Source organism: Plectrocnemia conspersa, unplaced genomic scaffold (assembly GCF_051122295.1).
Source record: "Plectrocnemia conspersa isolate PC_06_02 unplaced genomic scaffold, ASM5112229v1 ptg000012l, whole genome shotgun sequence".
Classification (NCBI taxonomy): domain Eukaryota; kingdom Metazoa; phylum Arthropoda; class Insecta; order Trichoptera; family Polycentropodidae; genus Plectrocnemia; species Plectrocnemia conspersa.
The window spans coordinates 28,380,030-28,393,735 of NW_028277176.1; the positions used below are offsets into that span (position 1 = coordinate 28,380,030).

The 13,706-nt window shown below is 29.9% G+C and overlaps 1 non-coding gene across 1 annotated transcript; it reads right to left on the bottom strand.

The window, feature by feature from the left end:
• Positions 1 to 771: 771 nt before the first annotated feature.
• TRNAL-CAG (transfer RNA leucine (anticodon CAG)) lies at positions 772 to 855 on the bottom strand. The gene has a single exon. It is a non-coding gene; the product is annotated as a tRNA-Leu (tRNA).
• Between the last annotated feature and the right edge of the window lie 12,851 nt (positions 856 to 13,706).

Below are 13,706 nucleotides of genomic sequence, written 5' to 3' on the forward strand. Positions count from 1 at the left end.
AGTGCTCAACATATGTCTTAATTTTATTTAGATTCACTTTACATTTTTAGAAATTGTTTCCTAAAACTAACATGTTATTTTGATAACATCGATGATGAGAAGATTTAAAAAATATACAGACTAGTACTTTCCATACATCAGCGGTCGGGGAACCGGGGTAAATTACCCCAAATGGGGTAAAAATGATATTTTTTTGGGTAATAGGGAAATTTTTTCTAATATTTAAACTGCTATTTCATAAACGTGTTAGTATGTTTACAAACTTAAACAATATGTAAATGTAAATTAATTCAATAAATAATGTTTATTTAAAATTAACATTGATTGTTTTCTTTTCAGAATGGGGGGGGGGGGGGGTAATATCGACTTACGCAAAAATATTTTGGGGTAATGGTTAAAAAAGTTCCCCGACCGCTGCCATACAGTCAATAATAAGAAATACAAAGACTAGTAAAGTTTTACAATTACTAATATTTATATTATCAAATATTTCTTAAATATACATTTATTTTAAGTACTTTCTTTTTTAACCACATTACTAATGAGAATCCCGATTAATTAAATAAAAAAAAATAGAGTTCTTAAAATAGTCACGGACACACAGACAAAACTGAAAGTTTTTTATTTATGTAGAGTTTACGATAGAACTAAACCTAACATATTTCTAGCCTTGAGAAATTTTAGTATATGTTATTTATTAAAATAATTTTAAATTCGGTAAGATCCAGTAGAATGAAAGAAGGTGATAGCAAAAAATAAAAAAATAAAAATTGTCAGAAGTGGGATTCGAACCCACGCCCACAGAAGTGGACTGCGACCTGAACGCAGCGCCTTAGACCGCTCGGCCATCCTGACTATCCCAGCCCCATAGTCAGATTTGCGAGAGCTTCCAGGATTTCCGGAAAATCTCAACAAAAGGTCATATTAATATAAACTTATGATCCGTACGAGCTTTTGTTCGGAGATGACCGCCGTTCGGATTAGGCAACTTTCTTAATCATATAAAAGACGCTGCATATATTTTCCAAAACTCGAGCCCTAATCCTCTGCTTGATTTATTAACTCTTTTCCAGAGATTGAGAGAAAAGTTACAAATGGCGCCCGTATATTAATTTTGTTTTGAGGCAAAGTCAAAAGAACTGTGATAAACTAGCAGCGCGGCTAGAAACATTGATAATAATCTCATCTCATATATAGTAAAAAAAGAATCAACAGAGTAGAATCGAATCAATTTAAAAATTAACAGATTGTTATGGAGAAACGTCCCATGTTAGTAACGATTTTTAATTGTGAGGTTACAACTATGGAATCCAATTCCAGGATCGCGCAAAATTTCCAATATCTATGCTAATTACAATCCTTTTCAATTAAAAAAAATATGACAAAAAATATATATATAAAAACAATACACAAAATAAAATTCATAGTAAAAAAGAGAATGAATAAGAAAAAAAATATTAATATATATTTTGTTTATTTATTTGAAATCTGTTTATAATATTTTTTGTTTATGCATATATAATATATATATATATATAAATCGAAAGTCGTCTGGTGTCATATCTACAGTCAAGTAGTTCAGTTACCATTTTGCTTAGGTGAAGTTTTAGTCTGTCTTTGTATATCGTGTATTTGTTCGTTATTTCATTTTTTATGAATTATATGCTATGGTCGTTTAATATTACGTCATTAAAAACATTCCAGGGAGCGTTGACTGTCATTCGTAGAACCTTGTTTTGGAATCTCTGGATGATGGCGATGGTGGAAGCACAGGCACTACCTCAAAGTTGAATCCGGTATGTTCATACTGGTTTGATAATTTGACTTGAACATTAATTAGTACAATAATTTGTTTTCCAGTGTCATATGAGATCTTCTTCCCATCATCCAGTGCATTTTTTGAAGTAGAATTCCAAGTCATTTCGTTTTAGTAAAGATGTGAGTATTCTGTCCAGATATACTCTCAGGTATTTAACCTCTTCTTTTTGTTTTAATGTTTGACAATTTAGAGAAACATTTGGGCATGTCTTTTTATTAAATGTGAACGTTATATGCGTTGCTTTTATCGTGTCTGCTTCCATTCTGACGCTTTCAATGTGATATGATGAGGAGCAATCACAGCTGTATCGCCCGCAAATGTCGCTATTGTTGCTGAACCTATCTTTGGGAGGTCAGCTTTGTAAATTAGATAGAGTAACGGTCCCAATACACTTCCCTGTGGAAATCCGGATTTGATTTCTTTCAGCTCCGTGCACTCCGCGTTGACTTTCACGCGAAAGTATCTATCTCGTATGATTCTAAAATTTTGTTCGGCAGGTTTACTTTTATCTTATAAAGCAGTTCATTGTGCCAGACTTTGTCAAAAGCCTGACTGATATCTATGAATTTTAATATTTTGTCCTCAAAATCGATACTGATTTTTTTTATATAATCCTATGGACTTGCTCTATAGTCCCAATGGCGATTTCTGAATCTAAATTAGTGATCTGGAATAATTATTTTCTAAAAATAGTTTGTATTAAAAAATAAATTAAAAATAAATGCATTTTTTTAAAGCACGAGCAGCCCTTTGAAAAGCACCTATTAGTGTCCATTAACATCCTTAAACTCGAGCGTCAATTTTCTGAAGTAAGCACAGGCCATATTTTTTTTTTAAATATCGGTTGCTTATATTTCGGTTATGTATTTCTAGGAAATGTATACCTAGCATATAACTTTTATTTACGCTGCACTTAATTCAAAAAATAACATTTCAATAATTTTGTAAATGCGTTGTGTACGTATACAGATGTATGCGGGAGAGAAGCGATACATGCGCGTAAGAATATTCGTTGTCTCGCTTGTTCTTGTTGAAGCGGCAATGCTCATGTCAAGGATTTTCACCTGTGTCACATCCGGCTATAATAGTAAATATTTTGGTCTATTTCGCACAAAATAATATATATGTAATATCACAGTAACTGGTTCTCAACTCCTACAGTGCAGTTGTGTGAGTAAAACGTATATGTGTTTTGGATAAAATGTGGATAGTGTGATGACCATTGCTGTAAACAGTAGTCACCACAGAAAATTAGTGACACTGAAACGGGCGGGATGAAATCAATGCTGTTGGTTCAACGAAAGTGATTGAAGTATGTATGTATTTATGGATAGTAATTTTAAATTTAGCAGAAGATGCTCAAACTGCGACTGTTCCATAGTTCTTTATGAAAAATTTGTCACTCTTTTTATAAATAGAGGTGACTTTCGTGCATTTCCAAAGATCAGGAAATGGTAACGTCTTGAAAAATCAGATCAAAAGTTCGTTTTAGAGAAACAGCGAGACTGACTAACCTTTCAAATTTAATCAGGATCTAAATCAGGCCCAGAAGAACGAGGTCTTCAACTTCTTAAAGCCATGTTTAAGATTTGAGCGCTCAGTTTCTTTTATAGTAAATATTGATGATGAAAGAAGCGACGGAGTGAAAGGTGAATACAATGCAATCACAAGGAGGTTGATGATAGCTGAATCGAAAGTTTAATATTGTTCGGCAAATCTCATATCCGTAATAAAACGTACTTTTTCAGCAGCAGGTTGCTTGAATTCCAAAATTAGGACAAAATTGAATAACGAGACACTCGATGCTTTGGGCATATTATTCATAGTCAAATGATTTCTCTATTGGAATTGTTATTTGTCAATCTTACATTATTATCTACTTTGTATGACGAAACATTTCTTACTTGGTTAAATATGATATAAATAAATATCTTACGTATATTGTATTCGGTACTTTGGACTTGTTATTGAAGTATTCACTAAATAACTAAAAAAACAAATGCTGGGATAATATAATAAATATTCTGAAATATAAAGTGGGTAGATTATTATCGATAAAGAAAGTAATAAAGATGAGTGGTCTAAATATATAAGTAAACTTTTTTAATATTCCGAGATGAAATTCCAGTTTTTGTAAAGCTGTTTAATAATAACGCATTACATATTTTATATAAGCATTTGATTTAATCTATTGAACAGGGACAAAAAACGTGTTAATATTTATTTCAATAGCAAAAATGCCGCAAAATGTGACAATCATTGATTATAAATATATTAAATATGTTGCGAATATCAATCAAGAACAATGCGGTCTATAAACAAGATAAGCATTGCTCTATTTTACGATTTTAATTAGACTGTATATCAGAGAACGTCACGGCTTCCACTTTTTATTCAAAACATACGCACGCTGAACTAACACAATCATACTGTAGAAGCTGACAACCAGTTACTGTGATATTACATATATATTATTTTTTTATTTATTTTGTGTGAAATGGGTCGAAATATTTATTTTTATAGCCGGATGTGACACAAACGTAAAACCTTGAAATGAGCATTGCCGCTTCAACAAGAACAAGCAAGACAACGAATATTCTCTCTCGCATACATTTGTATACGTAAACAATGCATTCACAAAAAGAATACTGATGCACTATTGCAGTACGAATTTTTAATATATAAGTTAACAGTAAACTGTCTTTGGATTCGATACTCTCACAATTTTTCATAGTGACTTTTTAAAAATTTAAAATGAACTACCAATCTTCTTCTTCTACATCAATAGAAAGTGATAGTCTTGTTGGAATGAAACCAAAGAAAACTGTTCAAAAGAGGTTTATTTGACATTATGTAATTATAATTTGTTTGGATTGTTTTCTTATTATTAGTTTAAATTTTTTTTTTATTAATTTTAAGATATAATTCCGCTTTTTAAAATATGGATTTATCAATATCATACGTGATGGAGTATTCCTTCCCAAATCCGTCAATTGTCATCGAATGTTCTCAAATAATTCGATTATCGAACGTATTTTAGTCTTTAGTAGAAATATATACCTATGTAATAAAAAACTACTGGTAATAAATAGCTAAAAACTGTTTTTAAAGTAATATCTAGTAAAGTTGAAAGTTAGTAAGGGTAAGTTCAAGAAAAGTTGTTCATTTGCGTTTAACCATCGATTAAGTAAATTATGAGCAAAGTTATGTTTTCAGAACTACTTTCTTTTATTAAACAATTACTGTAAAATCAGCTTATCGGGTTAGAAAGCAGGCGTGAGATTAGTTGGAATTGGAGTCCATAGTGACATGGGATGTCATAAATATATTAGAAGTCTATAATTTTAGCACATCCTTAATATGTTAGTCTTAGTACATATCTTATGAAATATTGTGATTTTTATGTACTAAATTAATATAAAAATTAGATATTTTGATGGCAAACTCTGACAATCTAATACGACCAAACAATATCTGAAAATTCGCAATTTCGTTCTTGGCCAGCGTCGTTCACGTTATTGTTGTAAATTTCCCAGAAGTAAATGGGCTCCATTTATACTTTTACCGTTTCCACGTCCTCTCATATTCCAAAAGGAGGATGTCGTCCCGCACCACTTTGAAGATACGCTCGTAAACGTCCAATATTCTAGATGACACTGATACTTTCCTGATAGGTATGATTTTTGATCCCGACGCGAAAGTCTCATAATACCATCATATAATATACGAGAAGGTCCAAAAGTCAGTTTAATGTGTAAAAAATGAGGAGCTATTATGTTATTATCTAATTTATTCTTCTGTAATGTTTCTCATTTCATGATGTTTTCTATCTCTTAAGAAATGATAATTTGATTGGTTTTCGTAAATTTGTCGTTGTCATTGTTTACGCTTGGCTCATAAAATTGTCACACACTTAGAACATATAATGTGCTAAGTGTGTGATTGATGAATTTCCTTCAAAGGTTTGTTTGTGTTCTTTATTTCTTGATATATTTTGAATTCGCGCAAAATTACAAGTTTAATTTCTAGAAAAATTTAGACACATTTATATAGAATTTACTTAAAAACATTCAATTTTGTTTCATTAAGCCGATTTATTTTTTGTAGACAACTTAATAATTTAATTATTCATAAGCCTTGTATTCTTAATTTACTGTTAAAAAAATGTTTGAGGAAGTCGAAAGGAATATCGTAATTTATGGAATCGATCATAAAATGTATATTGGCAAACAATATTTTTGAAGTGCTAATCGGAAATCCCTGTCTCTTTTAATACTACCTGCTCTGAATGAAGCTGTAAATTTCGCGGATTTAACGACTACTTGTTTTCGAAATTGCAGCGGTTGTAAGCTAACTAAAAATATTAGTATACATTAATGTGAAGTTCTCGAGACACCATAATTTTTTTCGGGAAATTCTTAAAAAATAACACTAATATATTTGCTCTATAGGTGGTCCTGATTTTATGTTGTTATTGATATGTTGGTATTGTAATTAAAGTATATAATTTCATATAATATAGCATATGCATCTAAAACGTAGTTTTTCAAGAAAAAGATATCGGTTGTTATTGTATTAAGCCATAAATGGAGCTAGTATTAATTTAATTATTTCACTTAACTAAATTCAGTCATAAAAGTTATATTTTCAAACAATGTTTTTGGAGTGTTATTTGGAAATCCCTGTCTCTTTTCAAACCACCTGTTCTGAATGCAGCTGTGAATTTATTAGATAAAAACCACGGCTTGTTTTTAAAATTGCATTTAAAAATGTTCGTAAAATCAGTATACAAATATTATAATATCATATTCATCTAAAGCATTTTTTTACAAGAACATGACAATTGTTTTAAGCCACAGATATATGAGAATTTGTCAGTAAATACTTTATTTACGTATAAAATACTGAGGCAGCTAATGGACCATTCTGTATAAAGTATAACGCCGCCGCAAAAAGCCCAAATCTGTTCAATACATAATACAATGTAATATTATTTCCTACATAAGAGCAAAAAAGTATTAAAACGAATTTAGCAATCCCTTAATCTCAACTTCAATCGCAGATTTACCGAGTCGGAGTGGATCTTTGAACTTTTTCTCCCTCAAATCAACCTATACACTTATTCCCCCCTATTTCCCACCACAACTTTCCAGGTGTCGACGATTCCGTTTGAATATTCATCAGATAAAATTGTTTTAAATGAAATGCAAATTTGCACCGAGTTTACCTTGAATTTTGATTTATATCTGAAGATATTCTTCTTAAAGCGTCAACTGCGATATGCATTCACAATCTGCGCTCTCGTTAAAAAATCATACATATTTAAATGATTAAAAAGATTTCATTTAATTATGTATCGAGTGATTTTTGAGTAATGGTTGTGCCATAGTTGGTAGCGAGCACCCAGTGTAGTTCTAGTCTTTGTAAGAATGAACATTTAACATTATTTTCAGCCAACCTTTAATTCAGTATTAATAAGTTTTACACAAATTCGCATAAAGCTCGCCTCAACAATTCACGTTTGGTTCAAACAGCGTAAAACTATGAATTTAACTAAGTCGCGCATTGTGCAAGCCATATAAATACATGGCACGTGAAAATAATACTACGGCGAGCACATAATCGTACGTTATATTACGCTACAGATTCTCTACGAGCCGAATTACGTTTCGCAAACTGCAATTCGTCAAGTTAAATTTAGCAATAAAGCATTAACCGCGCGCGGTTAAGCGGCGAGTTATTCGGCGGCCGTGAATTATCGCATAATTCGTACACGTTTAATATGCGCATCGCAAACATCGTAAAATTAAATCGTTATAACCTGATCGTAAAGTTGTGTGTGCAAAGGGAGAGTGGTGTCGTTAAGAAAAAATACGCGCACTTTAATGGCGACCGTTTTGTGAAGCGGCGCCATAACCGCTCTTTATGCGCAGGTTAAATTACAATGATAAAAGATGCAAAATTTGTGTGTTCTTTATAGACAAAAATTAAAATTATTCAATATGCTTCCTTTCTTATACCTTATTGTTGCCATAATGATGTGAACCGTGACTCACAAATGTAAGTCTGTAGAATATTTCATGTGATCCATCTCAAAGTAATTTTATAAATATTGAGGGAGCGATATGATTTCAATCTTTTTGTTATACAATTATTTGGCAAGAACTAGAGTTTATTCTTTTGTTATGTATGACATTAAAGAGAATATGTTCATCTCTCGAGAAATGCGTGAGTGTGTTTAGAGGCGTGTCTTTCTCTCTGTGTTTCATTTTTAAGTTTTGAGACTCTAACATATTTTCTAACAAAAACTTGGATGAATTTTTAGTGTACGCAAAATTATGTCTCCCGAGTGCCCCTCTATAAATAAAACAATTATGGTTGCTTCCCGGTGGCCACAAATCTTAAAGAAGCTCAAGAACAAGTAATAGTTATGATACTTATTCTCAGTGATAGCAACAGGTTAAATCATTTTTGGTTACGATAGTTGTTGTTGCATGGTTTATGAAAGTTTGTCGTGGTATAATGATTTCTCTCAGAGGTTTGTTTGTACTGTTTTTTATTTCTTGAAAAATGAGCAATTGCCATATGATATATACATATTTAATATACAGCATGTATTTATATTTACAGCATACATGTATTTATTTAACAATTTATTTTATTAGGCATATAAATACCACATGTATGAGCCTATAATTATGACAGTGGACTAAGTCATGTTTCTTTCTTTTCGAAATATTTAAAGGTATGCATTTGAATTAATAAAAAAATATTTTTATATTACGCTACGCAATGTTTTAAAATTTATATAATCTACTAGATTTATAATTTATTTTGACATATATATTTTGCATGTATATAACTGATAAGGAAACATAAAAATTTAAGGTTTAAATGACGTTTTCAAAATTAACCGAACGTCTTAAAATTGACTTAACCCAATAAATTTTTTTTTTCATTTAAAATAATTTTTTATTAGCTATGCTAATTAACATTTTTAATAATGCTTCAAGTATTTGATTATAACATATTTTTTTATTCTCTGGAAGTAGGGTTTTGTGTTTTAAGATTTTAAAAATATTAATGCTAAATTGGTGGAATATATTATAGCAAATCTGTCATATCTTTAAATTTTTCTGTTGTTATTTATCTGCAGGTACAGTACAATGGAAGTAAGGAAATACTGTTGGTATTATTTTGGATGAAAGGTCTAAAATATGGAAGTCGGCATCATAATCTAAAGAAGTTTTATAAAACATCTTATATGCGGCATTTTTAAAAAAAAAACGCACACATTTTATTTTTAGCCAGGAGTATTTTTGCTATTTGTCATTGATTCTTTGGTCCTTGCTATTGATAATCTAGCCAATAGAATAAATTAATTTACAATACGGATTTAGAAACAAATCCAATACAAAATATGCCGCTTTTGATTTAATTAATAAAATACGACAAAACTAAAGCTTCAGCATTATTTAAAGACTTAAAAAAAGATTTTGACTTGATAGATCATAACGTATTATTAGAGAAATTAAAATATGATAAAATAGTAGAACCAACGCTAAATTTATTAAAAAGCCATTTAAATAATATGGTACAAAAAGTGAATGTGAGATGGTGTGGAATTCCACAGGGTTCTATTTTGGGTCCTTGGGTATTTCATCTATACATAAATGATTTAACATGCTAATCGTAATTGTTAGTCGGTCATAAAAATTTGTTAAATAACGTTGTCGGAATGTTAATCGGTAATCTCTGCCCCTTTTCTCACTACCTGCGCTGAATTTCTCGATAAATTCTTGAGAAAAAGCACTATTTGTTTGTGAAGCGCCCTTGGTAAAAATTACGCTATTTAATTATGTAAGACTTTCTGTAATAATATTGATATTACACAGATTTAATTTTAACGACTTAAAGCATAAAAATGACTTGAAGCATATAAAATAATTTAATAAAATTTATACTACATAAAATACATATATAATGATTTTAAGCATATAAAATGTCATTATTATTAGTTAAATTAGTATTAGGCTAGTAACAAACAAACAAGCAACTAAAAAGCTTTGTCTGCTTTGTTGTAGAGCTTTAAAGATGTGATTAACATTTTCTGTTAATTAATCACTAATTGTTTATTTTTTCGTACACTTTTATTTATTTAACCCTTTGGACGCGTTAATCAAAAATTAATATAAAATTTTTTTTTTTAAAAATAAAAATTTTACCTTGATATTGTATTTAAATGTTCTAATTTTTATTTTTTATTTATTTAAAATAATATTTTATGTATATTCACAATTTTTTTTTTGTAAACATTTTTTTTTACTGATTTTTGTGTAAAGAGATAAAAAAAATCAATTGGGCGACTTTAGTCGATTTCCGCGTCCAAAGGGTTGAAAAGAGTTACTTGATCAACAAACACAGGGTTATTTCAAGTTCTACAAAATAAAGTTGTTAAAAAAGTTTTGTTTATATGCCTAATTTGTAACAAATAAATGCAGAATGATTTTTAGTTGCTTATATGCATTTTACTTAAGATATTAAAGATTTTTAAAATTATTTGCCATAATTTTGCAACAAAATGATTTATTTTTATTTTTTACTGTGCTAAGTCGAGATATTAACGAGGTCTATTTTATAAAAAAAACACTGAAAAATCGAAATTTTAATATTAGTTTGTATGACAGCTAAACGAATTTAATACAAAACTAATTTTTGCAAAATAAACTATTTTTTGTAAATTTTATTTCGTATTGTAGCTTTATACACTATTCTTTAATAAGTAAATAATTAATTAATATTTTGTATTATAGCAAAATACTATAGATAATCACGCTGAGGATAATAGTTTATGAGCTTGCCTGAAATCCCTGCCCCTTTTAATACTACCTGCTCTTAATGAAGCTGTGAAAAAGCTTCTTAAACAAAAATCTACACAAAATAAAAATATTTGTGTTTGATGATGATGATGATTAAAATAAGAGAGCTGAATAAGTATATATAAAAGTAACAAAATAATAAAACCCAATAAAAAATATAATGTGGATAAATCGTTAAAACATTTTTTAATTTAGTTATTGTTTTTTTATAATTATAAAAAAAATATATTACATCACATCAGTAACTCATTTTCTCAAGAAAAGACATAACAGGAAATGCCTATGTGGTCGTTCGTTTAAGAGCCTCCCCTCTCTTCTAGTGTCGTTTGTTTTTCCGGAAGCGCTTCCTCTTGCGCGGCACTTTTTACGACGGTCTCCCAATATAAACTTCCGCTTTACAACGCCGTTTCCTTTTCGGACGCCGTTCTACATTATTCACGTTAATATGCACACTGGATGCAGGCAATAAATAGCCAGTCCCCATCTCTCTATGCTGAAAGTTTCCATCGCTCAGCGATTACGAGGATGCAATTAATATTTCCGTCGTATATGGGAACCATGCAGAGTAGAACCAATTTCGGGAAATCATTTTAAATAATTTGGTTAAACGATGAAAAAATTATATTTCACACTCTTTTTTATTGAATAAAGACCCGACATAATCTAATTATTATTGTATAGATTAACATATATACCATTATCCAAAATAGAAAAGCTACAAGTTTTATCCATATTTAGTGTGACTTTCATTATAATATTGGTAAGTTTTTTTTAAAGTAAAATATTAATTAATTATATTATTTATGTTTACCTTTTTGTAATGCACTATTTCTAACTAAGGATATTTTAAATTCTTTAACAATCTTATGAATACTTGTAATTGTTTTTCGCATTCGAATATCTATGATTTTTATTGCCGTATCCGTTATTCACATTATCATATTTAGTATCATTATCATCGAGCTATTCTACTCTGATTTTATATAGATCTTTAATATTTTCTACTCGATTTTTTTAAAATTGGTTTTATACAAGCAGTTGGTAAAGTATTTTAAACGTATTTTTTTTATACAAAGAAGCGTTTTTTCAGTGTTCATTTCTGGACTAATGTTCGATAATGATAGTCACCCTATCACGAACCTAGTGGAAGTCTCTCGGGTCGGTTTAAGTCCCTAAGTAGACGGGACCTTTGCCACCCACTGACTTCCTTAAAACTGCAAAGCCTAATGGCATTAAGCGCGACATGCCCGGATGGGGCGAAAGGTTGGGGGTGGAGGTCGTCGAGAGTAAAACTTTAAAATATTTTCAAATGCGGTAAATATTTAATGCAGTGAAAAAGGTGAAAGTTTTAATTAACAACATTCTCGTCCTCGCTCGCTCAACAAACTTTTGATAAAAGTTTATTGTGCGAACTTACTTATAAATGACGACTGCTTTCGTCCTGAATGTGAGAACGGTCTTTAAAAATCATAGACTGGTAGTAATTAAAGCAGTACTTTATTACATATGAGATGAAGAATATTTATTTAATTTATTGTTTATAAATTAGCAATCCTTTAATTAGCAATTTTTTTTCAGGAATATTAAAAAAATTAACTAAACATTTTTTTCTTTCTAATCGGATAAATAAGAATAATCAATACACGTGTAAAGTTTTAATTAAGCCTTTTTTTGTGCACTTCATTTGTCGTTTCAGTAAAATAATATCGAAATACATTTTCACCAGTAGATATATATTTTTTCTAGCGAAAATATATTTTAACTGATAGGAGCTGCTGGAGGAGGATAGTGAGGAGGAGGATAGTGAAATTTCTAAAACTAATTAAAGTTTTAGAACTTTTATCAGGTTAAATCTAAAATACAAACTAAGCCAACTAATCTCTCCGGAGAAAATAAACGGAATACAGATTTTCAAAGAATTCCAAGCGCACCATAATTTACTTCATAGATTTTCAAGTGTCATTTTTTTATAAAAAGGTTCACAAAGAATTTTTCTGTATTAATAATGATATTCGTGTTAGTAATTAATAGATCTTGGAATATTATCCGAAAAGAAAAGCTAACGATTGCGATCGGTAAGGTATTTTTCGCTATGTATCACGGCGGTGCTTTTAAAAAACAACTTTGCTAAATAAGGGAATTTGCGTATGCAAATCTCTTTATTCAAAACGCTCCTGGAGCTCAGATGGGCACAAGTATGTTGATTACGTATTTAAAATTCAATAAAATCAGTTTCGTCTGGGAAATGGAAGTTGTTAGATCTTTTCAGCTCAAGGAAATGATTCTGGTTTTAGTATAATAACATAAATTAAATTTAAAATCTTTCGTAATTTTTGGCAAAATTCATTATGGAAAATGTTGTAATATATTTATAAACATATTATTTCTCTTCTAATAATATACAACATATTCATCTGTGACTTGCCATAAGCTAATCGCTACCTAATCTGTCTGTTTAAAAAATCGCATACAACCTCTAAATTTACAGCTCTCATCTTACGCATTGACTTTAAGGTAACACCAGGATCAATCACTTTTGTTTAGTTTTGTAGCTAAAGAAAAATCTAAAAAAATATTGAAGAATGCAATTATAAAATATATTTTTAAAGATATTATTTATGTATCACGGTGTAATACATATATAAATAATATAAGGTGACAGACGTTTTTCTCAAATTTTTTGTCATTTTATTTAGCTCCGCAACATCCTTAAGTGAACAAATATTTACGAAATGACCTTTATTTTTAGCTCTTGTAGAAATTTGTTCTCCTCGAGCAAAAATTTCTAAAACGCAATTTTTTTTATTTTCCGCAGCAATTTGCCCTCCTTGAACATAAATTTTCGACAAGACCTTTTTATTTTTAGTGTCCTTTGATATTTTCAAAATCTGGTACCCTTAAATAATATAATATGTGTGAAGCGCTTTGAAATTTTAGTTACTCGCTAGATGTATACGTAACATATAATATTAAATTATAAAAAAACGATTAAATATGCTGTCCTCTCG